The 16,511-nt window shown below is 35.3% G+C and overlaps 1 protein-coding gene across 10 annotated transcripts in view; it reads left to right on the forward strand.

The window, feature by feature from the left end:
• The window catches only part of TBC1D5 (TBC1 domain family member 5), a 528,942-nt gene that overhangs the window by 235,539 nt on the left and 276,892 nt on the right, over nucleotides 1–16,511 (forward strand). The window lies entirely within an intron of this gene.

The raw sequence follows: 16,511 nt of genomic DNA on the forward strand, positions 1-16,511 counted from the left end.
AATATTCCATTGTATATATGGACCACATCTTCTTTATCCATTCATCTATTAAAGGGCATCTCGGCTCTTTCCACAGTTTGGCTATTGTGGACATTGCTGCTGTGAACTTTGGGGTGCATATGGCCCTTCTTTTCACTACATCTGTGTCTTTGGGGTAAATACCCAGTAGTGCAATTGCTGGGTCAAAGGGTAGCTCTGTTTTTAATTTTTTGAGGAACTTCCACAGTGTACTTTTTAAGTGAAATAATTTTGGGGGGACAGGGAGGTCATAGTTGTATCTTTTTATAGAATTAATAGTTGGTGATATTTTTTTCTCCATTGTATTTCAGGGATTAAATAGCTCAACTAAGATGACTGAGTGGGCAGGTTAAAGTGCTCTGGTAACTTAGCCACACATTCTGATGATATTAATATAATATTAATATTTAGAGTTTAATAGGGTTATGAGACATTCAGTGCTAGCTCTCTTAAATATTCTAGTTGGTTATTAATGTATAAAAGTTTTTTTTTTACCTCATTTGTCCTCAGATATTCATTGTAAGGTTTAGTATTTATTGATTCCTTCATTCAATACCTTTTTATGAGTGCCTACCCTAGGCCATGCTCTCTTATAAATGTTGGAATACACACAATGAAACACAATAGCTTCTATTCTGAAGAAGTTTACAATTCTACTGAAAGACAATAAACAAGATTAATATGTAAAATTTATATCATGTTTGATATTGATAAGGGCTAAGGAGAAAAATGAAACGTGGAAGAAGGATAGGAAGTGAGTGAAGGAGAGTGTTAAAGTTTTAAATAGGGCAGCACAAAAGGCCTCATTGAGAGGGTATAAAGCAGAAAAGGCCCTTGTTCATTTGTGTAAAGATCTGAACAAAGTGTTCAATTAAAAAAATCTCCTTAAAATCTGTGTATTTAAATAACATACTAGATTAGTGTTGAATTATAATATTCTAATTACATAACAATAAGAAGGTTGAACATCTCATAGTGTCCTGGAACTGGCATCAACATTGATTCAGTGTGTCCTGTTAGTATGGTTTTTCATTTATTTATGGCATTTTGAAGGGTGAATTTCTTATTTTATGTGATAACTCTACTGATGTTCTGACTTCCTACTACAGCAAATGTATAATTTGGTTGGTTTTATCCGTGGGATAGAAAGGAAATCAATTAAACACATGTAGGTTCCAATGCAGTAAAGCACATTTTAAATCAAATGTTAGTTTGAATACATGTACTGGGTATCAACTTATTTTAAGGTTTTAAAAAAATGCTATTTGGATGGTACTATTATTTCCTTTTCCTAGATATTTTGGATATGCTAGGAAATGGGGAATGCAAAGTAGATCCTTTCAGTGTTTTTTTTTAATACTTAAGATTCTTCCTCTAATATATGTATTTTTTTTAGCTTATTGCTTAGCTAAACTTTTAAAAAATCATTTGAGGATAAGAGGACAAGTATATTAACACTGATAACATTTCATTGCATTGTAAGATTGTTTTTTTTATGTTATGTTAGTCACCATACAGTACATCATTAGTTTTTGATGTAGTGTTCAGTGATTCATTATTTGCGTATAACACCTAGTGCTCATTACAGCATGTGCCCTCCTTCCTTAATACCCATCACCGGGCTACCCCATTCCCCTAACCCCCTCCCCTCTGAAACCCTCAGATTGTTTCCCAGAGTCCATAGTCTCTAATGGTTCGTCTCCCCCTCTGATTTCCCCTCCTTCAGTTTTCCCTTCCTTCCCCTAATGTCCTCCATGCTATTCCTCATGTTCCACATATAAGTGAAACCATATGATAATTGACTTTCCCTGCATGACTTATTTCACTTAGCATAATCCCCTCCAGTTCCATCCATGTTGATGCAAATGGTGGGTATTCATCCTTTCTGATGGCTGAGTAATATTCCATTGTATATATGGACCACATCTTCTTTATCCATTCATCTGTTGAAGGGCATCTCACCTCTTTCACAGTTTGGCTATTGTGGACATTGCTGCTATGAACATTGGGGTGCATGTTCCTCTTCTTTTCACTACATCTGTATCTTTGGCATTGTACAATTTTAGTCCTCCTATTAAAATACTGTCCAATACACTTTAAGAGTAGGATTCTTCGTAATTTTTATTCTTCAAGTATAGGTCAAGAGAAGAGAGAATGACTACTGCACTCCATTTATCTATGTGCCAAACATGCTTCTCTTCTAATACTTAATCTTCTACAATTCAATCTAGTGCCTAGTTGGGAGATCACCTAGAAGAGTGGAGGTAGGCTTCATGCTCTCTTGTTCCCTCTGAGTCATGGGACCTATTGAATTCAGTTTGGTAACTCTTGCAATTATATTCCAGTAGCATGAAATATTAACACACCAAAACTGCTAGACAGGGAAAATTATAAGCCATCTTTCTTAAAAACATCTTTCCATGTTGCAAAAATTGATTTTGTCCAATTTCTCATGGTAGTGAGAAGCTGTTATTTCAAGGCCCTTGTGATACTACTGCATACGTTTTATATCACCTAAGTCATATTCCATGTTAAGCACTTCACTGCAATACCAGTTTAGAATTGTCTACAGAAATAACAGTGCACTGCGATGTATTCCATTTCTGCTTCATAATAAAACATCTTTAGCACATGCTATCCCTTACTTCCACCACCAAATTGTATTTTGCTGTATGTTACATATAGTGTTTTTACTTTATTTTTGATTAGTAATATTGTGAAATAAACAGTGTATACTTAATATTTTCTAAGGGATTGAAGGAATGCAGAAATAGTTATTACCCAATTAACCTTATATTTTAGGAAGACTTTCTGCCTAAAGTAACATTTTAATTGAGTTGAAGAAAATAGTTTTGAATAGTTAAGTTTTGTGGGACAGATTAAAGAAGTCACTGAATCGTGATTGAGGGAAAAACAAAATGAGAGTAAAGACGTGATAGTGGAGTAAATAAATACAAATAGGTTTTAGTATAAACTGGAGGAGGGTCCTGAAAGTTAGACTAACGTGGCGGATTATGAAGCTAGGGCTTGGTACAAGAGTGGCGGGGGGGGAGGAATAAATGACTGGATGAGGGATGGGATTGTTGTAGCTACATTTCAGATTGATTATGAAGGGTAAGGTGGATCAAAAATAAGATGATTAAATTTTTTATACAAAACATTGGTTCTTTTATTTCAGTATACTTATTTTTCTGTACCGGAAGTTATGTCCTAATAAAAGTTAAAGAGCAAGTTGCATTTGGAAGATCAGGTCATCGTAACTCATTGACATTAGGCCACATAACTGAATAATGTCTTCCTTCAGTGAAATACATCAAATGAGATCAACAATTATGACTCATAAACATGCCTCGCAGGCATAAAACAGCAGGGAATTAGCATGTGAGGCTGATAAATATGCATGTAAATAAGCTCCCAAAGGAATAACATGGGTTTGATTGATAGGTTTAGAATTGGAACATATGTAAACCCCTTTATTCCTCATTCTGGTGTAGCTAAGTAAAGATGCGTTTTACTTGTTAAAAAGTTTCAATAACTTTGTAAATCTTAATGCCACATCTGTTTTTTTTTGTTGTTGTTGTTGGGTTTTTTGGTATGTCACTTGTAAGATTAATTGAACTGTCTACAGGCTGGATGGCCCTCACACAATAAATGGTGGAACATGTGAACGCGTGGCTGTGCATCTGGGGCTAGAAATGGGGTAACAATCTTCAGGAAACCTCTGTTTTTACATTGTAAAATGATGTATGGGTTTTGAAGATAAAGATGTGACATAGTAGTTAACTTGAACTCTCTAAATATACTCTTTCTTTATTTTGCTCCTAACAATGAATTTGTTTCTTCATTGATTTCATACTGCTGCTTTGATAGTCTTTAATTAAAATGTATCTTTTTTAATATCTTTTTTTTTTTTCAGTTCTTGATACCTGTGCTTTTTCTAGCCCTTCCAAGTCAGTATCCATAAACTATTGTGGAACTGTACCAGAAGGCACATACTTAAAGAATAATCAGGTATTGAGGGCCTCACGCTTTGTGTCCATGCCTTTTAATCACAAGATGACTTTGGGAACTATTAATTCCTTCCTTCAGGCTCAAGTCATTTCAAGTAAATGGAAGGAGAAATGTGGCTTTTGATTTCCTGGTGCAGAGTCATAAGCATTATTGCTGTGGAGGGCTCAGATTTTGCTAACTAAAGACATTATGGGACCATTTAGTGCCCAAGTCTGTAAAGGAAGAGATTTCCTATCTCCTTCTAGTAATAAGCTAGTGAATAAGAAAGACCTTGTGGTTTCAAAGGAATCATATTTTGGTTTGGTTGAGATGTGACTGAATTCTCTACAGCCTGCATCCATTGTTCTGTAGACCAGGTTGTTGATAATGAACATTAGGCCTTCTGAGTTCTTCAGCTATGTTCTAGGTGCTTGGGATACATCAGTGAACAAAACAAAGATCCTTACCCTTATGGAGCTTGCGTTCTCGCAGAGGGAGATAGTAAATAACAAGCATAATAGAGATTTAAGATAGTCTTAGAAAATGGTAATTGCTTTGGAAAAACAAAATCAACATTGTAGTTTAAGGGGATTGATAGTGTATGAGTCAGGAGGTTGCAGAATTAAATATCAGGGTACATCTAATGGGGAAAATTTTTTTTGAGCTAATACTTAAAAGAGATGAAGGAATGAGCCATCTGAGTATTGGAGGCAAAGGCATTCCACGCTGATGAAATAGCAAGTACAAAGGTCCTAAATGACTATACGCTGAATTGCCATCTTCAGTGGCCTTGCTGCTTGGTGCCTCCAAACTTTTGGTCATTCTTCCCTGTAGGCTTTTTGCATTTTGGCACATCGGGTATTTTATGCTTTTTATTCAAAATGTATGCTTCCCTTCCAGCATTATTTTTTCTTGACTTGGTTTCTGTCTTCACCTTAATACAGTGAAATTGAGTTAGAGGCAAGGGCAGGATTTTCTTTAGTATAGAAGAAAGAGCTATTGGGGAAAGTAGATTGAGTTAGGGGATACACAGTTCAGAATCTGACAGTAAGGAAAACCAGGCAAATCAGTTATCAAGATATAAGGGATTTAGGTCTAAGGTCCACAAAGTACAAGTTATAGTAATCAATTGGGAATGGTGATCAATCCCCCCTTGCCTCCTCCTCCCTTATCCCCAAGCATTTGGAAACAGATAAGGGCAGGTTGTGTGTGTGTGTGTATGTGTGTGTGTGTAAGGGTTGTCATGGTAACTAGGAAACTCCACTAGTATTTAGTAGGCAAGTGCTAAGTGCTTTTTACTGCACTAAATAGTTCCACATAATGAAGAACTATTTTGCTCCAAATGCCCACAACTAAACCACTGAGAAATGCTGTTGCAAAAATACTGAGTGCCAGGCTAGTCTAAGCAAGCAAGCGAGTCCTAGAGAACTGGGGAAGGCAGTTTTCTGGAAGAGTAAAGACTATGTCATGGGTCAATAATGGCAGCAATGGGAATTTCCTCCCTTAATGAGCTGGAAATTCTGTGATGAGTTTATGCTATGTGCCATTGTGGGGAAGCAAAGACTTCTAAATAAAGTACATATTTGTGTACACACATTTAAGTAAAGGCAGAGTTCTGCATAAGACCCTGTTAACCCTCATGCTTGAATATGACCACATGGTTACACGGTCACAGTTTCATGTTATGGTGATCTGGTATTAGTCAGTGAAGCAGTCTTTAGGAACACATGTTTAAATATGTGATTGGCTGAGATAGGAATTCTGATCATTTAAAACTGGTCATTTTGTTCTTAAAGTTGCTAAGTTGTTTTAAAGACTTTATAGCAAATATTCCTATAGAGATTCTCTTGAAAATTAGAATTTTAATTTTCATGAAAACTCAGAAGTAAATATTGGCTATAGGTACCTTTTCTAGGTTAGCTTAGGAATAAAATAGTCTTACATACTAAAACGTCTGATCACTTAGAACCAAAATTGTATAGAAAGGGGAGAAATAATATTTTGAAAAACTTTCAAAAAAAGAATTTTAGATAAGTAGCAGGTCTCTTGACTGTTTTGCGCACTTCTGGATCCCCAGCACCACAACACAAACACTCAATGATTATTCTCAATAAAATGGATGAAATACTCTAGAGATAGAGCCTTAGGTTCCTGACCAGGACAAGAAGGTTTGACACTATGAGTGCATATTTCTCATCCTTTAATGAAAGAAAAAGGACCATTTCTAGGAAAGTACTTCTTGGTATAAACTTCAAAAGAAATTAATCAAATTGGCTCTTATGTAATAATCATTGATCTTAGGTAGAGATTATTGGCAAGTAGATTTTTTAAAGAAAATGTATAAATATTCATAAAACTTTGCTGATTATTATTCTGTAATCATGAGTAATTGTAATTTTTTGTATCTGTACCATATTGGCCACCTGTATCCCAGAGGAGAAGGCAATGTATACAGGGTATTTGTAATGAAACCTAGATTGAACCCTAACCTTGTAGCTGCTCCTTCACTGTCAGGACGGAAGGAGATGGAGATTGGCTAAGAAGGGCTAGCAGAAGGGGACCCTAACTAGGTGGACTTTGGAATCAGCATACTTGATAAAATCAGAAAGGCACTGAACAACTGGATGAAGGATCAGGACCAGAATAATAACAATAAAACATACTACTAAAAAAAGAATGCTACTTAGTGTGCATTTTATCTATAGCAAAGCAAAGTATTTATAGTAATGTCATTAAGATTTTGAAGGGAGAAAGATCTGGATGGGTTTTTAAAAGCAAGAGTGGATAAATGGAAATCAAATGTAATACCCATTATTAATATTTAAGTATGCATAACCGCATATCTTTTTGATATCTTTTTACTTTAAAAAATACTAAATATTTATTGGGGCTTTCAGAAATTCACTTCCAAAATTCAGTCTTCCTCATCCTGTTTTCATTATAAGCTTTTAAATTTCTTTGTGATAAAATTTCCATCCAATTATTTTTCAGTAACTTAACTATTTTTGTTGAAGATGGACTACTTCAGTTCCTTTGATGAAACTAAACAAAACCAAGGACATAATTCCTAAAAAATTATAATTCTGAGGAAAGGGCCTAAGTCAGTGAAATGGAGGGTCCTTTATTCCTATAGGAATCTCTTGTCTAGTGGTCTCTAACTTCATCCAAAGAGAAAAAAAAAAAATCCTTAAAGGAAATGATGGCGAGGCTCTGTATTAGGTCTCAATCTCCCAACCTAAATTATGCCGTGAACCAATAAACTATCTAAAATCTTCATCACTGTTTTCTGGAGCTAGGGAAAAGAGAAGGTAAGCAGGTAGAGGAGAGAATTGGAAATGAGGTAATTTAAAAAGTGTTTGCCTGCACTTTGCCTTAGATGAGTTTTCTCATACATTGGCTGTTTTAACTACTTAAACAGTAGCTATAGAAGTATCAGTTCAGGAACCTGTTGTACAGATATTTTTTATATTTGGTTTATTCATCTGTTTGCCCAACTAAATTACTTGTCTTTTGAAAGCAGAGGTTCTGTGTTTCATCCCTGAATTCCCATAGGCACATAGGAGAAGCTCACTAAGTTTTTACTAAATGAACTGACTCAGATGTTTTAGCTAGCAAACATGCTTACGGCAAGGCAGTAGCATTTCATCATGATATGAGAATACTGACTTGTAGTCTCACTGGGACCTGTTCTTCCATTGATGTGGACTGTAGGGATGCTTATAGGCAGAGCCAAAACACTTCTCAAAAAGCAATCCATGTGAGAAATACTGTGTTGATACCTCAGAGTTTTGTGCTGTAAAAGATAGCAAGGATCTGGAAAGTATGAAAAGAAAATGCAGTCGGTTGTCTAAAACAATTGAGAGGCAGCTCAGGTCTGAGTTGAAGTAACATCATTTCTTAATGTATCAACCAGAAGGAATTGGCTAAAAATATGTTCCTCCAGGAATTGCCTTACTTAAATGATTTTGATATTTACCATGTGTGCATTTGAATGTGGCCCCCAAAAACAAAGATTTGAATTTGGAAATATTTGATACCAAATACTTACTCTCAATAGTTACACAGCAGAATCCATTTTTCTTGAAATATTTCTCAATTTATGATATTGTAACCACATGACCTATTTGGAGAACAAAATATTCATGTTTGCCACAGCAGGAAGGTTAGCTATCAGTTTATCCATGTTTATAAAGTGTATAATAAATTGAAAATAAATTTGTGTATGTTTGTGGGGTGGAGAGTGGAGTGAGTCAATTTCTTTTTCTGAGGATGAAGTATGATGTAAAAGTGAACAATCAAGTTTTATTTCTTAGATGTCTGCTTTCTGCAGCTAACAGAATGATCTCTTTAAAATCTTTTCCTCCCTCACAGAAAACTCCCTGTTTGACATTAGGTAATGAAAGTTATTTGCTAATGGCTACCAAAGCCTTTTCTTTATCTCATGTAACACTCTCACCTTCAGGTGGTAAGGTTGGTCAAGGTATTTATTACTTTGCTGACTTCGACTAGGAATGGACACTTTTTTTTTTTCCTGTAGTAAATATTTTAGGCAATGAGGGCCATATGGTCTAGAACCACTATTCAGCTTATTCCTTATAATATGGAAGTAGCCACAGAAAACTTGTAAATGAGTGGATATGGCTGTGCTCCAATAAAACTTTATTTTGATGAGTAAAATTTGAATGTCATAATTTTCATTATATGTGTCAAAAAGCTTTATGATTTTAAAAAATATCTTAAAATACAGAAATCATTATTTTTTATTTTTAATTTGTTATTTTTAATGTTCTTAAACTCCAGTTAATATATAATGTAATATTAGTTTCAGATGTAGAATTTAGTGATTCAACACTTAATGTACAAAACCTGGTACTCATCACAAAAAGTAAGCTCCTTAATCCCCATCACCTATTTAACCCATCCCCTCACCTACCTCCCCTCTGGTAACCATCAGTTTATCTCAATAGTTAAGAGTCTGTTTCTTGGTTTGCCTCTCTGTCTCTTTTTTTCCCCCATGCTTGTTTGTTTTGTTTCTTAAATTCCACATATGAGTGAAATCATATGATATTTGTCTTTCTCTGACTGACTTAATTTCACTTAGCATAATACTGTCTAGTTCCATACACATCATTGCAAATGGTAAGATTTCATTCTTTTTTATGGCTGAGTAATATTCCATTGTATGTATATACCAAATTTTCTTTATCCATCCATTAATTGATAGACATTTGGGCTGTTTTCATAATTTGACTATAGTAGATAATAAACATTGGGGTGCATGTATCCCTTTGAATTAGTATTTTTGTATTCTTTGGGTAAATACCTAGTAGTGCAATTGTTGGATTGTAGGGTAGTTCTATTTTTAACTTTTTGAGGAACCTCCATACTATTTTCCAGAGTGGCTGCACCAGTTTATATTGCACAGAAACCTTTCTTAGCTCAGAGTCCATACAAAAACAGCTATAATTTCTGGACCCCTGATCTGGACTTGTTTAGGAAGAATCATTGGTTTTGCTTGCTTGAAAGTTTCTTTTCAGTATAATTTTTGATGATCTGTTGGTATCTTAATGGAAACCAAACTACCATAAATAGCTTAAGTTTTATAAAGTAGGTTGGTTGCACTATGTGGTAGTGTGAGTTCAGGGGCACCAGGATGGCTCAGGTTATGATCTCAGGATCCTGGGATCTAGCCCCACATTGGGCTCCATGCTCCTGGGGGAGTCTGCTTTTTGCTCTCCCTCTGCCCCTCCCCCGAATCATGTGTGCTTTCTCTCTCTCTCTCTAATAAAACAAAATCTTTAAAAAAATAAAATAAAATGTTGAGTTCATTCTGTTTGTTTGGTGCTGAGAAGACTAAAGTGAAGGAGAGAATACCTAGGTCCAAGGAATTCATAATCTTTTGAAAAAAATAAAGATCTCATTTAAAATGTACCTTGTACACAGCTAGGGTTTTACTTGGCCAGGAGCATTTAAAATATAGTGAGTGGTACAGCCAAAGATACCAGAAAAGGATGTATAGCATGTTGAAAAGGTGCTTATCTGGGACTGAGTGGAGCATAGATTTCTTGTTGCTGATGGCAAGAGATAAGGGAATAATAAGTGGCATGACATAGAGTGGATTACAAAACTGAGAGATGGAATCAAGCAAATTAGAAGAGGGTTACCGGTTATTTGGGAGGCTATTTCAATCAGGTATGAGATAACGAGGCTGTCAAGAAGGAAAAGAGTGGAGCCCAGGTGAGCTCTTTTCTTTAGAGCCATGGTAAGTAAATGACATAGTAAGCAAATGAGAAATTAGGCCAAGGTTCTTAGGATCTGGAAGATTTGAATAAAATATGAGGGTAATGAAGGAAATTAATTTATCACCACCATCCCCTTCTCCCATTTATTAGGAAAGAGCAGAACTGACTACTTCAAGAATGAGTAAACAGTCAAAAAAAAAAAATCAAAAGATTCAATAGTATAAAATAAGGGGAGCACTGTTCTTAGGGTGCAGAGAAAATACATATTTGTGGAAAAGATTCAAATCTAGGAAAAACAAGTAAATTTTATTAAAATAGGCTTTATTGTCTTCTATAAGCATACATATTCTTTTGAAATAAAGTATGAAAGATATTAGTTAAAAGATGGGTGAGAAATCTGGCTGAGAATATAGGAAAAGGTAAGAGGGAGCTGAAGAAAAATTATAAGAAATTAAAATACAGTAGCTGAAATGAAATATCTGTTAGAAGCAGTAAAGAACAGAATCAATAAAGCAGAAATTCAAAGTGTAGATAGGGAGGACAAATTGCAAGGACTGTATAAATTGAGGTGATGGATATGATTAGAACCAAAGTCCCTTATGGAACACTGAGATTGTAGCAAGGGGATTGGGGAAGATAGAAGACCACTTCATAAGGACCTTTGATCCTTTAAGAATTTAGATTTGAATTAGTAATCAAGTGAAACAAAACACATACATATACATATACATACAACTGCAAGCCTTTGACTTATGTCTTACCTGGGTAAACATGATTATGTGAAGACTATTCTGGTAGTTTTTAGAACTATTGAGAGAGAAAATGAAAGCAGATACTGAATCTTTTGAGAATAGCAGTGTATGGATTAGGTTATGAAACCAGGAGAAGGAGTGTGGTAGCTTTACAAATGAAAAACAACGTAAGCAACTTTAAAGCATTGTGTATAATGAATTGGCACAACTCAGTAACTATCAGATACAGAGGGGAAAGAGTGAAAACTTCTGAGTCTGGGATTCGAGAGAATCCCATAGTACATGCATAAGAACATATTAACAAAACCTGTTGGAAATGTAAGGAAAGGAGACTTTCATCCAAACAGTGGTAGGTGTGTGTTTGTGAGTCTAAAGAAAACATGAACAATTATCCTAACCAAAAATGAAGTTAAACTGTGCTTGCATTATTGCTTTGGTATTAACATGCTTAAGAGTAATACACACCATAAACTACATAAACTTCTGATTATACTGTGTCGTCCTATCCTGTGCTTGAATAAACCTACTGTAGAATTTTATTTTTTGTGCTTTATGCTTTATTTGCAAGTTAACATTTTAATAATTATCATAAATAGTTACCTGATTTGCATATTCTGGTTCATAATCCAACTGTTCTGTGGATCAACCACAGTTCTCTTATTATTCATGCCAAGACTTCTATATTAGTCTGAAAATCTATCCTAGACTGCATTTCTGTTTCCAGTTTTCTGAGCTTTTTATAACTCTTAAGTATAGTGCTTTTTTAATCAAAAGATTGAATCATGCATGTGCTAGTATAATAATCTCTCTGACCCACTATTATATGGAAGCTAATTTTTGTTATTATATGATTACCAACATATTTTTGTAGTATCTTTTTAAAAAACTTTCATAGCTTTATGAGTTTGATATTCAAGTGGTATTTAAGTGATCCTTGATCTTTTGTCCTTTCACAATATATATTGAAATGAAAAATCGTGGGGCATGCATACTAAGAACTGAAAAACTTAGAAAACATTACCTTTTGAGAATCAAATTATAAAATATATATAAAATAGATACAAGTAGAAATGGTCCTTTTAGGCAGAATGACTGAGAGACCAGGTTAAGAATTTGGCTGTAGTGTAACTAATAATACTAACATACCTAGAGAAACTTAATCTGTGGGAAGGACGGTCTGCTGGAAATGGAAAGAAGGAAATATTGGCAAAAACCATTTCAGCGTTAGTTATAGAAGGAGCAGTTGTATTAGAAAACCACAGTGTTCTCAACGGGTATTTCCAAAGATACGGAAGGATGAATGCATCAGGTTAGAAGAATTTGAAGCCATTAAAATTAGAGTCTTCTAATCCCCTTTTACTATGGCATTTTCCTTATTAATTTACATTCTGAAACCTTAACTTCCCAGGTTGTTTTTCTTACATGTAGAGACTGTGGTAGTTAGACTTCCACAAATATCTGATCCTTCTCACAGATTTTTTTTTTTTTTGGCTCCACATAATGCATTCATTAATTGGCATATATACTTAAATTTCTTATATGAAAAGAATTGGCTTGAAGTACCTGATTGCAGTAAAATCTGATATACTGAAGAAGTCAGCCTTTAGGATTTAAAACTGAGTACCTACCACCAGAGTGCTAGAGGTACAGACATGAAATAGATCACATTCCATGAAGGCTAGTTAACTTTAACCCCATATAATATCTTCCTGCTGTGTAATTTGATATAATCTGATATATCCTGCTAGATTTTTTTTTTATCCTGTCCTGTCTGCTGTTTGCCATAAACTTATGGGATCAATATTGCAAGGAAAACTCCTCATATTTTTCCTAAGGCATCATGCCTTCAGTTCTTCTGTTACCTGTGAATAATGATTCTTTTTTTTTTATGTTGTGTTAATCACCATACATTACATCATTAGTTTTTGATGTAGTGTTCCATGATTCATTGTTTGCTTATAACACCCAGTGCTCCATTCAATACGTGCCCTCTTTATACCCGTCACCAGGCTAACTCATCCCCCCTGAGTGCTGAAGTGGCTGGGCAGTGAATCTAGGCCCAGTATCTAGGGAGAGACAGATTTTTTTTTACAGAGAAAGGCAGAGTGCAAGTACTGACTTACCTGGGCAAGACACAATCAGACACAGAAAAAAATTCAACTAAAATGATTATTGAATTGGTGGAGGCCAAGTGTGTACTGGTGAGGAAAGGTGAAACCCCTGGTAGCCACAAAAATAGGAGACCCCAGACCCTTGTGTAGATTTTTCTTCATGAACCTTACCAGCCAATAAAAGAAAATCCCCCCTTTGGTGAAGAACTGGAGGATGACTACAGCAGCCACAGCAGGAAGAACAATAAACTCCACCTGGATTCTTTTTCCTCTTTTCTCTTATAGAACAAAGCCATATTCTCTTGGGAGAGCTGAAACCCTTATTGTTGCCTTAGGACCCTGGTGGAATCTCTTTGTAGCTGGGGAATTGGAACGGGGAGGGGAAACCCTCAAGCCTTAGGGGAGGGGCAGGAATATCTACAGGAACTGGAACTATACTTTGGGAGAGGAAGGATCACTAAAAAGGACTATACATGAAATCTAGGGACACAGTGTTTACCTAAGACTAAGTCTTAACCAGAAGATCAAAGAAGACACTCCCCTATTTTTCACTCCCTGTTGCCAGGATAACAAGTGTCAAATATAAGTAATTTGCAGATCTGCTGAGCACAAAGCCTTAGAACTGAGTGTGGAACAGTTAGGAGAATGAAAAAAAAAATTCTTTGGCAAACTGAATTCTCCATCCCCAGCACAAGATATCGTTGTAGAAATTTTCAGCCTGTGGTGCACTGAGTGTAGCCATAGCAATGACAGATTTCAAACCTAGTTTAACTCCTAGTTAGATTAATTTAAACACCTTTGCTAAAAGTTCTGTTGGAAGTGTGTGCTCATTTCCAAGATAAAAATCACCTTAGTCTTTACTATCATACACATGACGACAGTAGTACATAAGGTCTTTAATAAAAAGTTACAAAGCATATGAAAAGGCAAGAAAATAAGAGATAAAGCAATCATCAAAAGTAGACATAGCAGTGACACATGTTAGAACTGTATCACGAGGTATTTTAAGTAACTAGGAATTATATGTTAAAGGCTCTGGTAGAAAATCTGGACAGCATGAAAATCAGATGGTTAATTTCAGCAGAGATAGATATGAAAAGTATATCAACAAATTGAATGGAAATCCTAGAAATTTAAAATACAGTAACAAAGAGAGAGAATGCCTATGACAGGATCATAAGTAGAATTGACACAGGCAAAAAAGAACAGGCAAATGGGAACATATATCAACAGAAATTACCCAAATTGAAACAGAGAAATAAGAAACACCCGAGAACCATGAGACAATATCAAATGGTCCATGTAATTGGCATCCCATAAGAAGAGAGGTAGGGAAGAAATATTTGAAGAAATAATGGCCAGTAATTTTCCCAAATTAATGATAGATACTAAACTACAGATTCAAGAAGCTCAGACAACACAAAGCAGAATACAGAAAACAAAAATAAATAATTTTAAAGTTTAGTCATATTATATTCAAACCGATAAAAACAAACAAAAATTCTTAAAGGTAACCAGAAAAAAAAAAAGTGTTATAGCAGCAATAGAAAACTAATACAAAAAATACACACAGAAGTAGGTAAGAGCAGATTTCTCTTCAGAAATCATGGAAGCTGGAAAACCATAGAATGACAACTTTAATGTGCTGAAAGGAGCCCCAACCCCCAAATATTTCTACACTCTAATTTCCAGAACCTGTGAATATGTTACCTTATATGGCAGAAAGGACTTTGCAGATGTTTTTAAGGTTACACATATTTAGATCAGAAAGTTATTAGGGATTTTCTGGGTGGGCTCAGTCTCATCATATGAGTCCTTAACAGCTTAGAACCTTTACAGCTGCAGTTAGAGAAAAACAACAGTAGAAGGGCAGGAGAGAGAGAAAGTGTGAAACAGACTTGGTTCATTGCTGTGGCTTTGAAGATGGAGGAAGGCAAGGAATTCAGGTGGCCTCTGGAAGCTGGGAACCGTTCTCTACTTACAGTTTTTAAGGAATTGGGGACTTCAGTTCCTAAGGAACTGACTTACTTGAACAACTGCATGAGCAAGGAAACAAATATTCCCTAGGGCCATCAATAAGGTACACAGCCCTGCTTACACCTTAATTTTAGCCCAATGAGACCTGTATTAGAATTCTAACCTACAGAACTGTAAGATAATATGTGTTAATAAGCTTCTAAGCTTGTGATTGTTTGTTATAGCAACAATAGAAAACTAACACAAGTTACTTAGGTCAAAAGTAAAAGAATATAGAGAAAGATACATCATGCAAACACTTAAGAAAGCTAGAGTAACTTAATATCAGAGTAAATAGACTTCAGAACAAAGGTTATTATAAGGGATAAAAAGTGACATTACATCTCATTATGTATGGCTGTTTCTCTTAGCTAATGTTTTTGAGGTTCACTCATGTTGTAGCATGTATTAGTACCGTGTTCCTTCTTTATTGTTGAATAGCATTCCACTGTATGGATATACCATTTCTGTTTATTCAGTGGTTAATATTTGTATGGTTTCCAGTTTAGGGGGTTATTATAAACAATGATGTTTGAACACAGATCTTTGTGTATACAATGTATTCTATTCATTTTTCTTGGCTATATTCTTAGTGTAGAATTGCTGGGTCATACAGTAAATTTATGTTTAACTTGTGAAGAAACTGGCATACTGTTTTCCAAAGTGGCTGCACTATTTTATATTCCCAGTAGCAGTGTATGAGGGCTTCAGTTTCTCCACATCATCACTGTTTTCTCTTTTTGTTCTTAGCTACTCTTTAGGCCTGATTTAGCCACTTTACCATTGTTCTAGTCTGTGGGAAAGAAAGGAAATTAATACAGGGCATCATAATTTTTTTTTTTTAAATCCTTGTACCTGCAGGACTACATCTAGGCATAATGTAGCTGTGAAATGCAGTCTATGGGTTGCCGTAGGCCCAAGAAAAAGGGGAAAACAGATTTGGGGTAGCAGTCAGTATTCTGTAATACTTGAATGCAGAGTATCTAATTCACAGCATGCAGATGTTCTTCTTTCAGGCATTGATTTGCATCAAGTTACTGCTCACATGGACAGTTCTATATATATGCTCTAGGGTGAGCAGCAGTAGGAATATATTCACCAATATATTTGGTGGTTTATAATTATGCTGTGAAGATCAACTGTTGTTTAAAATTCTGTATAGCCAGTGAAGGTTGTTTTTGTTTTTGTTTTTTTCATTGTTTTCCCGGACACTTTTTTTTATTATTATGTTAATCATCATACATTACATCATTAGTTTCTGATGTAGTGTGCCATGATTCATTGTTTGCGTATAACACCCAGTGCTCCATTCAGTATGTGCCCTCTTTAATACCCATCACCAGGCTAACCCATCCTCTCACCCCCCTCCCCTCTAGAACCCT

Source organism: Leptonychotes weddellii, chromosome 1 (assembly GCF_054177405.1).
Source record: "Leptonychotes weddellii isolate Sample4059 chromosome 1, ASM5417740v2, whole genome shotgun sequence".
Lineage (NCBI taxonomy): Eukaryota > Metazoa > Chordata > Mammalia > Carnivora > Phocidae > Leptonychotes > Leptonychotes weddellii.